The sequence below is a fragment of the Loxodonta africana genome, chromosome 7, assembly GCF_030014295.1.
Source record: "Loxodonta africana isolate mLoxAfr1 chromosome 7, mLoxAfr1.hap2, whole genome shotgun sequence".
NCBI lineage: Eukaryota > Metazoa > Chordata > Mammalia > Proboscidea > Elephantidae > Loxodonta > Loxodonta africana.
Window position 1 is genome coordinate 109,143,556 of NC_087348.1, and position 14,450 is coordinate 109,158,005.

General features: G+C 40.5%; 1 pseudogene; it reads right to left on the minus strand.

Moving 5' to 3' along the window:
• The window catches only part of LOC135231753 (G-patch domain and KOW motifs-containing protein-like), a 33,799-nt pseudogene extending 27,847 nt beyond the window's left edge, over positions 1–5,952 (minus strand).
• Between the last annotated feature and the right edge of the window lie 8,498 nt (positions 5,953–14,450).

A 14,450-nucleotide genomic window follows, 5' to 3' on the forward strand; every position in this document is an offset into this window, starting at 1 on the left:
CATTCCAAAATATTCATACAGGTTCTTTAGGAAATATGGGATTAAAGTGAGTTCATGTTATTCTTTTGCTTTTCTGTGTGTTACAAAATGTTGGTGATTTACATGTAATGCTTGTGTAAACCAAAAATAAAATTGAAATGTGCTCCTGTTGCAAGACTTCGAGGGCTTTATCCCATCATTGGTTCCCTTCACCTTTCACACAACCTTGTGTGGACCTCCTTCACTAAAATCTCTTAAACTTTCTTTTTATAGGGTATTTCCCACTTTTCTGACAGATAACATCTATTTTTACAACCTCTTAATTGTTATTCTACTCTCTCAATTTTATTTTGGTAACTGGTTGGATACACTGAGATGAGGAAAAATAGGAGGAATCAGATCTGACATTTGTTTACTCTCCAGTAACTGTCAGGTATTTTGATGGGATTTTGTAAAGGATGTAAAACTTTGGCTGAGGCTTAAAGATGAGTAACAGTTAACCAGAGAAAGATTTTAAATGTTACATAATTCTCATTGAATCCTTTGCATTTGAAGCAAGAATCAGTTTGGTTCCTCAGAAAGCATTTATTCCCAAGCGCAGGGTCCAAAAGAATCCATAAATCAGTCATTTAATTCAGGTTCAGGTTTTGATATGCAACTCATAAAAAAATTTTACAACAGCATGCATTTTCTGGGAGGAGAGGGAGGGCTACCTGGCTCCAAATAGAAGCTGGCCACCCTCAGGGCACTATGGACTGAAAGTCACTTCCCTTTTAGCTATTTCTCTTATTTGAATGTTTTTATTCCTTCCCCTGAAAATTCCCCTTATCCCAAGCCTCTTGAATAAGTGGCCAATCTTTTTTTCTTGCTTCTAATTAAGGTAGTTCTGGTGAGACTGGATAGAAGGTCGGCTGGGATAAGAGGATAAGTGCAGATGTAGCATCTGAAAACTAAGTGTAAATTTAAACTCAGAGATTGGGCAGATTGTTATTTACATTGCTAAGGCTAAATTATCGACTCGACGGCACTCAGTTTTCTCGGTAAGGTTAAATTAAATCACACAAGGAATATATCTCAAGTAGGGTGAGTTTTTCTCATTCATTCCAGGAAGAGAATATTTTTTTTTTTCTCTTTCTCTTCCTAATGATAGTATCACAAACACTGTAGGACTTCAAGAAATAATTCACTTGCTGAATCTTGAAAGTGAAGAAGGTTGAGCTCCTATTGAGGTTTCTGGATATCTAGGATCATGAAAGTGGCCCAAAGACTTAAAAATGTCATTGCCTAAAGGCCAAGATCGCCGGTCTGAAGAAGATGCCCTAATGTTACCGGAAAGTGTGGAGAATAACCTCCCTCCTAAAGATAAGCAAAAGTTCAAAACAACTCAGTCACATATGAACTGGGAAAATGGTAGCTTTCAGAGTTTTTTTCTGGAGAAATGTACAAAAACACAGGGTTGGAGATTTCTTATAATTTAAGGAAGTCTAGTACTTTGAAAGAATTAGTCCTGGAAGCTGAGGAACATGTTAAAAATCTCTCCAAAATGAAAAAATATAAGAAACATCCGGACTTCCCCCAAGGAAAAGTGTTCCCAGTACTCCCAATTGCACCCTGAGCTGAGCAACCAGGAGCTGGCCAAGATTCCATCCCAGGAATTTAAAAAGCTCCCAGAGAAGATGAAACTAAAATATACTCAAGATTTCCAGAAGGAGAGAAAGGAAATTGAAGAAAAACTGGTTCAATATCAGAAAGACTGCCCTGATCTCATCCAGAACTGCAAGAAATCCGATGTCCCCAAGAACTGCCAGACTCAAACCCAAAAATGTTCGCAGAGAAATGTGAACAAAATGAGGTCTTCTCTGGAGACTGGTCACTTCAGAAGGAGTTGAAATTCCACAGAGAGCACAAAAAGCACCCCCCATGGATGGATACCACAAGTTCTACCCAGATTTGTGGTTGAGTAGGGAGCTGCAGCATGTGCCCACGAGAGAGCGCAGGGTGGAGATTGGTAGATGCTGGCAGCACATCCCACAGACCCTGAAGGACCAGTATAAGAACCTGGTTGAGGAGGTGCTGAAATAGTCCAAGGTGGACCTTTACCTTCTCTGTTGAGCTCTGTGAATTCCTGCACTGGAATTGGGTTGAGAAATATTTGATAGGTGCCATGAAGGAGACTATCCAACTCCTAGGATCTCTCTTACCCACTTCTTGAGGGAAGGAGTTGGTCATTTCCAATCCTAGTAGTTGTCAGAGTCATGTGGGCTGCAGTATTTATGTCTGTATATTTAACTCAAAGCTTTCAAAGACATTTTTATTTCTGAATTCAAAAATTAAAAATTAGTACTTACTTATTTCTTTTGCATAAGCTTCTCCATACAATCAGTGCCCTCTAATTTGGGGCACTAGTTTTCCAGGCAATGTCTGCATTTATTCTGGGCAGAAATCCCATGTACTTTCTGCTGCTCCAGATGAAGCTGAATCTCACCTTCAGCATACTTATAGTGTATATACTCTACATATAGTATATATAGATATATATACACACATAGGTACATACATATGTGTATATATATACTACATGTAGAGTATATTTTTTATACATATACTAGCATTTCCCAGTATATATCATACGTGTATGTATATCATATTATATGTATATGAATTTCTCCTGCAGATCTCCTGCCAGTCTCTTGGTTCTGCTGCCTGTACTGCTGGTATTTTTCTGCTGCTGCTTCTCACTGTCTTGCCGTTTCACTGCAAAAGCATTCTCTATGTCTCATGGATCTGGGAGGGTCTCAGCACAGGGATTCCTGGTCCAAAGGACTTGCCCCACCCCTGGCTGTCTTTTCACGGTAGTTCTGAGATCCTCATTTGCACAGTCCCCCCGAATCACTTAGACAGGTGTTAGAAAGCCAGGACAAGAAAAGGCATACAAAATCAATCCGTGGCACAGCAAACAACAACAAACAAATCAAGACTCACTGATTCTTCTTGACTATGAGCTTCAGAGAGGGATGACTGGGCAGGATCAAGCTTCCTTGGTCTCCAGCCTCTGAGGCTTATGGTGCTTCCCTCCCAACCTGGCAAAATCCCTTCAGTACAAAAGAAAGCGCGATAAATAATGTGAACGTTGATAAGGTTTAAAATAAGAAAATGATGTCTTAATAAAGTTATCAGAAATCAGATGAATCCCCGTCGTTAAAGAACCATAAACAAGTTTTCTCTATTGCACAGGAATTTGAGAAAGCCTGAAGATGCGGGCCATCAACAAAATGGGCTGACACAGCAGCTGCAACAATGCGCTCACACATAGCAAAAATGATGAGGACAGTACATTATTGGGCAGGGTTTTGTTCTGTTGTGCATAGGGTCCCTGTGAGTAGGAGCTTACTCAAGGGCACCTAAAAACAGCAACAGGAAGGTATTTCAAAGGAGAGTACAGGGAGCTGGTGCCTCAGAGCAAGGGGAACCTCATCTTACTGGTGGAGCCATTGCTTGTTTCTGGAGCAAAGAGAGTTTCTTCTGTCTAGCGGTCTCGAGAAGTAGCCCCCTTTTCTCTATGATTTTCAGTCACGCATTTCCCTCCTCCCAGACTTCCCTCAGATCACCCCTCCCCCATTTGACTGGTTCCATCCACTGGTGCTGGAGGATCAGGAGATCCCTGGGGCTTGCAGGTCCCAAAACATCACCTCCCACCCTCCTACCCCCACCCCCTATGCAGCCAGACATGTGACTAGCTGGTCCCCTTAATGCAGATACACTCTCCCTGCTGAGTTTCTGCCCTCTGTCCCCAGAGCTGGACCTCGCTTTTCGTCCTATTCCCGGAAGGCTCAGTTCAGGGAAAATCCAAGATTTCAGAGGACTAAAGCAAAGGGTTGGTGGCCTTCTGGGTGCTCACAGAGCTTCCTGAACATATGAAAGGGGCATCGGGGAAACTGGGGCTCCGTCCTTCCCTCTCTCTTCCTGACAGTAAATTCTGCTCCTCAGAGCCTCTCTCCATCTCTCATCTGGCTCAGGCTGTTGTGGGCCCAGAATCTCTGTGTCCACGAGGAGATGCTTTAAGCACTCTTGTGCAGAGCTCTGAGCTGCTTCTCCATATCCACAGCTTGGCTTTCCCGAACCCCACAAAGGGTATCCAGGTTCAATAGTAAAAGAAGGAGGGTTTCTCAAGGGTCCAAGGTTGTATCTCAATTCACCCCATCGATAGTGGACTAAATGGATTGGAGACATAAACCTGTCATTATCACCTTCTCAAGTAGAAATAAAATCCAATTTACCTAAACACAACTCTTTCTCTTCCCTGTTCAGGAGGTCCCTGAGTTGGGGCTTCTCAGCCTTTCGTTCCTCTTTCTCCTGAGTTGGGATGGGGAGTGCCAGACAGAGAATCCGGGCCCTGCTCTAGTTCTTGTGCCCTTGGAGGCTTGATCTGGAGTCTGCAGGGCAAAAGAAATCTCCATTCTGTAGTGGTGGTCAAAGCTGGCCTTACATAAAATTCTTGCATTGAAATGAAAAAATAAAATCAATAACTAAAATACAACTGTTCCTAAAGCCAACCTCAGCCAAACCATTTCCAAATTTTCCAAGACATTTGCTAGAATCATAAACTACTGACTCATCTTTTCTACCTTTTTAAACTGTTAAAAATAAAAGTCCTTAGTTAAAAAAACAAAAAAAATTTATAAAGCTGGTATGTGGGAGTTCATTTGCTGAAAAGTTAATTTTTTTTTTAATTTGAAATGATTTTCGTGAATTTGGGTTTGTTTCTAGCATAGTTTCTGGCCCATTTATCTTTGTCCTTGTTCCTATATCAGTACTGCACTTGCAAGAGGTAGATTCAAAAATAATATTCCAATCTTACTGAAAACAAGTTTTTTATACTGTACAAAACTGGGAACAGACTGGGAGATTGGAATGGGCCACAGAGGTCAGTCTCCATCTGAGTCATCCAGCCTAGGGCCTTGGGCCTCTCTGAGTTGACACAAGGCTTCACCACTTGCTTGAAAGTATGGCCGATGGCCTCACTAGGTTTCCGGTCCATGCCCCGCAGCATGGCTAGCCCATAGGCCTCCACAGGCACTGTCTCATAATCTGCCTCCTCACTGTCTGCCCCTTCTCTTTGAGGATGCATCCTTTCTGGATCATGGAGACAGTGAGCCTGGAGTTGACACCCTCATTCTCTGTCTCCTCCAGAGTTTTTTCAGATTCCTCAATGAGCTTCTTCATGGCCTGGGACATTACCACCCCAACCACCAAGGCCTCAGCATCTCTGGATGCTCCAGGTGGATGGGTCAGTTGCTGCCTGCAATGTCCATTCTGGATCAAGATGATGACAAATTCCCTGGGGGCTTCTGAGGGTTTCGCACTCTTCAGCTTCCTCCCTTTCACAGTCTTGAAGAAAAATTTCTCCTCCAGGGTGGCCCTCACACTGTCTCTAAGGTCCACCACCCACCTCTGGGTGGAGATGTGACTGAAGGGGAAAGAAATTGGGGCAGTAGAGACTGCCACTGGCTTCAAAACCTTCTCTTCAGCAACATTGTCCAACATCTTGCTCCGATTCCCCTGCAGGTGCCCTGTTTGCGTGGTTCCTTGGCCTCTCCCACCTCGGGCCTCACTCTCACATCTGCCCTACTGGGGCAAGTGTACAAAAACACTGTAGCTCCACTGATAAGTGCCTGGAGGCACCCCACTCTGCCAGTAAACTTCAGCCAGAAGGCACTCAACTCTCATGCTCTGTGGGTTGGCAAGCCTAGCTCCACCAGTCAGTGCCCAGAGGCACCCCCCTTTGCCAGGAAGCCTGCTCTACAAAGGCTCTCAGCTCTCTCATTCTGTGGGTTGCCTCCCGAACTGTCTGGCATTGGTCTCCTGGTTCTGCTGCTGGCCAGTTCTTTGTTGCCGCTCCTCACCATCTGCCCTGTCTCCAGTGTAAACAGTTTTCCTCACTTTCTTCTGAGCCCTCTAACCATTCAGTTTCAAAACCACTTCCACATTTTAGGTATCTGTTAGATCAGCACCCTACTCCCGGTACCACAACAATATACCTATGATGATGGGAAGATAATGCATTGTTCACCCTCATGCAAGCATTCAACTGCCAATTTGTATAAATTTTCTGAAGAAATATCAAGAAAAGAATGGATGTAGATTCAGAGAGTTCAAGTCCATGTTTTGGGGTTCATTTATTTAAAAAATAACAAACTCATGACTTTCATAGGTTGACTCAAGGCATGACTTCCTACTAGACATTGAGTGTGGCAGTTTGTTTAAGCAGATTGAAAAGCAGTTAATTCAATCATTGGCATCAGAGTGTTTCTCTATTACGCAAAACAAAATCTAATCATCTACACCGATCCCTTTCTGAAAGCTTGATAAACACAATCAGTTTGAGAAAATGGGTATGGCCTTCAGAGGGTCTATAAAACATCACCCAAGGAGACAAGCTCATTCTTCTTCAGATCCACTGTGTTTTGAGTTGCCTCGGCCGTGGAGACTTCTGAAATTGACTGCTACCATAGATGACCACCTAATCCCTGAAGTGAATTTAGCTGGACTTTTGAACTTGACGGCACCTAACAGCAACAATTCATTGAACAATAATGGGAAAACCCATTACCAGTGCACACAGGTGACTAAACAGTTTCCACAAATTCAACTTCTCCTATTTTCTCTTCAAAAATAGGAATTTTAATTCATCTGCCTGTCTGCCAATCTAAGAATTTAGTAGCTAGAAATGATTTCATTACTTTAAACTTACCAACTGCCATCAAGTCAATTCCTACTCATGGTGATCTCATGTGTGTCAGAGTAGAATTGTGCCCCATAGGGTTTTCAATGGCTGAAACTTTTGGGAAGCAGATTTCCAAGCCTTTCTTCTGAGGGATGCTTGGATGAACTTGAACTTCCAACCTTTCAGTTAGCGGTTTAACAGTCGAGCAAGTTAACCATTTGTACTACCCAAAGACATGCAGTCTCTTCTTCCTATATATTTTATGAAATAATAAGATAAATTATTTTTGCTCTATTAGTTTATATATTACTTGATTGTCTGTGTATATTGTGAGTGTTACTAGATAATTATCTCCAGGTAGCTTGCAATGTTTTAGCTGGTGAAATCCTTGTGTTGTTGATGTTGTTTGGTGCTGTGGAGTCAATTTTGACTCATATCAACCCTAGAGGAAGAGTAGAACTGCCCTGTAGGATTTTCCTCTCTGTAATTGTTATGGGAGCAGATCACCAGGCTTTTCTCCCAAGGTGTCACTGGGAGGGATCAAATGTCCAATCTTTCAGTTCTCAGCTGAGCACCAACAGGGCCCTTTGTGTATTTGTTTGTATAACAGGACTATATATATTGTTGGTCTATGTGATGTGTTGAATTAAAAAATACTCATTGTAAGATTGTTGTTGTTGTGAGGTGCCTTTGAGTTGGGGCCGCCTCATAGTAACCCTGCGTATAGCAGAATGAAACAGTGCACAGTCTTGTACCATTCTCACAATCCTTGCTATGTGTGAGCCTATGGCTGCAGCCACTGTGTCAGTCCACCTCACTGAGGCTCTTCTACTTTTTTTTTAATTAACTTTTATTGAGCTTCAAGTGAACGTTTACAAATCAAGTCAGACTGTCACATATAAGTTTATATACATCTTACTCCCTACTTCCACTTGCTCTCCCCCTAATGAGTCAGCCCTTGCAGTCTCTCCTTTCGTGACAATTTTGCCAGCTTCCAACTCTCTCTATCCTCCCATCCCCCCTCCAGACAGGAGATGCCAATACAGTCTCAAGTGTCCACCTGATACAATTAGCTCACTCTTCATCAGCATCTCTCTCCTACCCACTGTCCAGTCCCTTTCATGTCTGATGAGTTGTCTTCGGGGATGGTTCCTGTCCTGTGCCAACAGAAGGTTTGGGGACCATGACCGCCGGGATTCCTCTTGTCTCAGTCAGACCATTAAGTATGATCTTTTTATGAGAATTTGGGGTCTGCACCCCACTGATCTCCTGCTCCCTCAGGGGTTCTCTGTTGCGCTCTCTGTCAGGGCAGTCATCGATTGTGGCCGGGCACCAACTAGTTCTTCTGGTCTCAGGATGATGTAGGTCTCTGGTTCATGTGGCCCTTTCTGTCTCTTGGGCTCTTAGTTGTCGTGTGACCTTGGTGTCCTTCATTCTCCTTTGATCCAGGTGGGTTGAGACCAATTGATGCATCTTAGATGGCCGCTTGTTAGCATTTAAGACCCCAGACGCCACATTTCAAAGTGGGATGCAGAATGTTTTCATAATAGAATGACTTTGCCAATTGCCTTAGAAGTCCCCTTAAACCATGGTCCCCAAACCCCCGCCATTGCTCCTCTGACCTTTGAAGCATTCAGTTTATCCTGGAAACTTCTTTGCTTTTGGTCCAGTCCATTTGAGCTGACCTTCCATGTATTGAGTATTGTCCTTCCCTTCACCTAAACCAGTTCTTATCTACTAATTAATCAGTAAAAAACCCCTCCCACCCTCCCTCCCTCCCCCTCTCGTAACCACAAAAGTATGTGTTCTTCTCAGTTTGTACTATTTCTCAAGATCTTATAATAGTGGTCTTATACAATATTTGTCCTTTTGCCTCTGACTAATTTCGCTCAGGATAATGCCTTCCAGGTTCCTCCATGTTAGAAAATGTTTCACAGATTCATGACTGTTCTTTATCGTGCGTAGTATTCCATTGTGTGAATATACCACAATTTATTTACCCATTCATCCGTTGATGGACACCTTGGTTGCTTCCAGCTTTTTGCTATTGTAAACAGAGCTGCAATAAACATGGGTGTGCATATATCTGTTTGTGTGAAGGTTTTTATTTCTCTAGGGTATATTCCGAGGAGTGGGATTTCTGGGTTGTATGGTAGTTCTATTTCTAACTGTTTAAGATAACACCAGATAGATTTCCAAAGTGGTTGTACCATTTGACATTCCCACCAGCAGTGTATAAGAGTTCCAATCTCTCCACAGCCTCTCCAACATTTATTATTTTGTGATTTTTGGATTAATGCCAGCCTTGTTGGAGTGAGATGGAATCTCATGGTGGTTTTAATTTGCATTTCTCTAATGGCTAATGATCGAGAGCATTTTCTCATGTATCTGTTAGCTGCCTGAATATCTTCTTTAGTGAAGTGTGTGTTCATATCCTTTGCCCACTTCTTGATTGGGTTGTTTGTCTTTTTGTGGTTGAGTTTTGACAGAATCATATAGATTTTGGAGATCAGGCGCTGGTCGAAGAAGTCATAGCTGAAAATTCTTTCCCAGTCTGTAGGTGATCTTTTTACTCTTTTGGTGAAGTCTTTAGATGACCATAGATATTTGATTTTTAGGAGTTCCCGGTTATGGGGTTTCTCTTCGTCATTTTTGGTAATGTTTTGTATTCTATTTATGCCTTGTATTAGGGCTCCTAAGGTTGTCCCTATTTTTTCTTCCATGATCTTTACCGTTTTAGTCTTTATGTTTAGGTCTTTGAGCCACTTGGAGTTAGTTTTTGTGCTTGGTGTGAGGTATGGGTCCTATTTCATTTTTTTGCAAATGGATATCCAGTTATGCCAGCACCATTTGTTAAAAAGACTATCTTTTCCCCAATTAACTGACACTGGGCCTTTGTCAAATATCAGCTGCTCATATGTGATGGATTTATATCTGGGTTCTCAATTCTGTTCCACTGGTCTATGTGCCTGTTGTTATACCAATACCAGGCTGTTTTGACTACTGTGGCTGTATAATAGGTTCTGAAATCAGAGTGAGGCCTCCCACTTTCTTGTTCTTTTTCAGTAATGCTTTGCTTATCCGAGGCTTCTTTCCCCTCCATATGAAGTTGGTGATTTGTTTCTCTATCACCTTAAAAAATGACCTTGGAATTTGGATCGGTAGTGCATTGTATGTATAGATGGCTTTTGGCAGAATAGACATTTTTACTATGTTAAGTCTTCCTATCCATAAGCAAGGTATGTTTTTCCACTTAAGTATGTCCTTTTGAATTTCTCGTAGTAGAGCTTTGTAGTTTTCTTTGTATAGGTCTTATACATCCTTGCTAAGATTTATTTCTAAGTATTTTATCTTCTTGGGGGCTACTGTGAATGGTATTGATTTGGTTATTTCCTCTTCGATGTTCTTTTTGTTGATGTAGAGGAATTCAAGTGATTTTTGTATGTTTATCTTGTAACCTGAGACTCTGCCAAACTCTTCTATTAGTTTCAGTAGTTTTCTGGAGGATTCCTTAGGGTTTTCTGTGTATAAGATCATGTCATCTGCAAATAGAGATAATTTTACTTCCTCCTTGCCAATCCGGATGCCCTTTATTTCTTTGTCTAGCCTAATTGCTCTGGCTAGGACTTCTAGCACAATGTTGAATAAGAGCGGTGATAAAGGGCATCCTTGTCTGGTTCCCGTTCTCAAGGGAAATGCTTTCAGGTTCTCTCCATTTAGAGTGATGTTGGCTGTTGGCTTTGCATAGATGCCCTTTATTATGTTGAGGAATTTTCCTTCAATTCCTATTTCGGTGAGAGTTTTTATTATAAATGGGTGTTGGACTTTGTCAAATGCCTTTTCTGCATCAATTGATAAGATCATGTGGTTTTTGTCTTTTGTTTTATTTATGTGGTGGATTACATTAATGGTTTTTCTAATATTTAACCAGCCTTGCATACCTGGTATAAATCCCACTTGGTCGTGGTGAATTATTTTCTTGATATGTTGTTGAATTCTATTGGCTAGAATGTTGTTGAGGATTTTTGCATCTATGTTCATGAGGGATATAGGTCTGTAATTTTCTTTTTTTGTAATGTCTTTTCCTGGTTTTGGTATCAGGGAGATGGTGGCTTCATAGAATGAGTTGGGTAGTATTCCGTCATTTTCTATGCTTTGAAATACTTTTAGTAGTAGTGGTGTTAACTCTTCTCTGAAAGTTTGGTAGAACTCTGCAGTGAAGCCGTCCGGTCCAGGGCTTTTTTTTGTTGGAAGTTTTTTGATTACCGTTTCAATCTCTCTTTTTGTTATGGGTCTATTTAGTTGTTCTACTTCTGAATGTGTTAGTTTAGGTAGGTAGTGTTTTTCCAGGAATTCATCCATTTCTTCTAGGTTTGCAAATTTGTTAGAGTACAATTTTTCGTAATAATCTGATATGATTCTTTTAATTTCAGCTGGGTCTGTTGTGATGTGGTCCTTCTCGTTTCTTATTCGGGTTATTTGTTTCCTTTCCTGTTTTTCTTTAGTCAGTCTAGCCAATGGTTTATCAATTTTGTTAATTTTTTCAAAGAACCAGCTTTTGGCTTTGTTAATTCTTTCAATTGTTTTTCTGTTCTCTAATTCATTTAGTTCAGCTCTAATTTTTATTATTTGTTTTCTTCTGGTGCCTGATGGGTTCTTTTCTTGCTCACTTTCTATTTGTTCAAGTTGTAGGGACAGTTCTCTGATTTTGTCTCTTTCTTCTTTTTGTATGTGTGCATTTATTGATATAAATTGGCCTCTGAGCACTGCTTTTGCTGTGTCCCAGAGGTTTTGATAGGAAGTATTTTCATTCTCGTTGCATTCTATGAATTTCCTTATTCCCTCCTTGATGTCTTCTATAACCCAGTCTTTTTTCAGCAGGGTATTGTTCAGTTTCCAAGTATTTGATTTCTTTTCCCTTATTTTTCTGTTATTGATTTCTACTTTTATTGCCTTGTGGTCTGAGAAGATGCTTTGTAATATTTCGATGTTTTGGATTCTGCAAAGGTTTGTTTTATGACCTAATGTGTGGTCTATTCTAGAGAATGTTCCATGTGAGCTAGAAAAAAAAAAGTATACTTTGCAGCAGTTGGGTGGAGAGTTCTGTATAAGTCAATGAGGTCAAGTTGGTTGATTGTTGTAATTATGTCTTCCGTGTCTCTATTGAGCTTCTTACTGGATGTCCTGTCCTTCTCCGAAAGTGGTGTGTTGAAGTCTCCTACTATAATTGTGGAGGTGTCTGTCTCACTTTTCAGTTCTGTTAAAATTTGATTTATGTATCTTGCAGCCCTGTCATTGGGTGCATAAATATTTAATATGGTTATGTCTTCCTGATCAATTGTCCCTTTTATCATTATGTAGTGTCCTTCTTTATCCTTTGTGGTGGATTTAAGTCTAAAGTCTATTTTGTCAGAAATTAATATTGCTACTCCTCTTCTTTTTTGCTTATTGTTTGCTTGATATATTTTTTTCCATCCTTTGAGCTTTAGTTTGTTTGTGTCTCTAAGTCTAAGGTGTGTCTCTTGCAGGCAGCATATAGACGGGTCGTGTTTCTTTATCCAATCTGAGACTCTCTGTCTCTTTATTGGTGCATTTAGTCCATTTACATTCAGCGTAATTATAGATAAATAAGTGTTTAGTGTTGTCATTTTGATGCCTTTTCATGTGTGTTGTTGACAATTTCATTTTTACACTTACTTTTTTGTGCTGAGACGTTTTTCTTAGTAAATTGTGAGATCCTCATTTTCGTAGTGTTTGACTTCATGTTTGCTGAGTCGTTACGTTTTTCTTGGCTTTTATCTTCAGTTATGGAGTTGTTATACCTCTTTGTGGTTACCTTAATATTTACCCCTATTTTTCTAAGTAAAAAGCTAACTTGTATTGTCCTATATTGCCTTGTATCCCTCTCCATATGGCAGTTCTATGCCACCTGTATTTAGTCCCTCTTTTTGATTATTGTGATCTTTTACATATTGACTTCAATGATTCCCTGTTATGAGCATTTTTTTTTTAATTAATCTTAATTTGTTTTTGTGATTTCCCTATTTGAGTTGATATCAGGATGTTCTGTTTTGTGACCTTGTGTTGTGCTGGTATCTGATGTTATTGGTTTTCTGACCAAACAATTTCCTTTAGTATTTCTTGTAGCTTTGGTTTGGTTTTTGCAAATTCTCTAAGCTTGTTTTTATCTATATATATCTTAATTTTGCCTTCATATTTCAGAGAGTTTTGCTGGATATATGATCCTCGGCTGGCAGTTTTTCTCCTTCAGTGCTCTTTATATATCATCCCATCGCCTTCTTGCCTGCATGGTTTCTACTGAGTAGTCTGAACTTATTCTTATTGATTCTCCCTTGAAGGAGACCTTTCTTTTATCCCTGGCTGTTTTTAAAATTTTCTCTTTATCTTTGGTTTTGGCAAGTTTGATGATAATATGTCTTGGTGTTTTTCTTTTTGGATCAATCTTAAATGGGGTTCGATGAGCATCTTGGATAGGTATCCTTTCGTCTTCATGATGTCAGGGAAGTTTTTTTTCAGCAGATCTTCAACTATTTTCTCTGTGTTTTCTGTCCTCCTTCCCGTTCTGGGACTCCAATCACACACAAGTTATCCTTCTTGATAGAGTCCCACATGATTCTTAGGGTTTCTTCATTTTTTTTAATTCTTTTATCTGATTTTTTTTTCAGCTATGTTGGTGTTAATTCCCTGGTCCTCCAGATTTCCCAGTCTGCATTCTAATTGCTTGAGTCTGCTCCTCTGACTTCCTATTGCGTTGTCTAATTCTGTAATTTTATTGTTACTCTTTTGGATTTCTACATGCTGTCTCTCTATGGATTCTTGCAACTTATTAATTTTTCCACTATGTTCTTGAATAATCTTTTTGAGTTCTTCAACTGTTTTATCAGTGTGTTCCTTGGCTTTTCCTGCAGTTTCCCTTATTTCATTTCTGAGGTCATCCCTGATGTCTTGAAGCATTCTGTAAATTAGTTTTTTATATTCTGTATCTGATAATTCCAGGATTGTATCTTCATTTGGAAAAAAATTTTGATTCTTCTCTTTCGGGGGTTGTAGAAGCTGTCATGGTCTGCTTCTTTATGTGGTTTGATATGAATTGCTGACTCCGAGCCATCACTAAGATATAAAAAATATATATATATATTTATTTATTTTTTTAGAAGTGGTTTATTCTATAATTGCTCACTGAGTCTTATCTTGTTTTGTTTTCTTTCAGTATACATGGATGGGCTACTAGATTGTGCTGTGTTGTTTGCTGTACCCCTTGACTTACTTATGACTTATTACCAGCTGGTTTGGGCTGTTTCCAGATACATATGCCTGAGTCTACTCACTATTCTTGAGTAGAATCTGATTTTGGGTCATCAAGTGTGTGCTGCACCCTAACACCTATCCACCTCGAGAAGTAGGGGTGATAGTTGTGTGCACCAGATTCTATTATCAGCTGGGGTTCACCCTCCAGGGGGGCAGGATGCTGACAGGCTTCCCCCAAGTGTCAGTGAGGTAGGTGTGTCTCTATTCCTATAGCACCATGGTGGGAGGGCACTACAGCTGTACCTTAGGGCCCCAATGCAAGTACCTCTACTAATTGGTAGGTGTCACCCTCCTTAGACCTCTAAGGAAAGGGGCTAGGTGGTCTGGGGGGAGCTTCAGCCCTCAGTTCCCTGTTGTGGGTCAGTTAGGGCTCTGTTGAATAAGCAGAGATATCAGAACTGGGAAAATCCACTAAAAA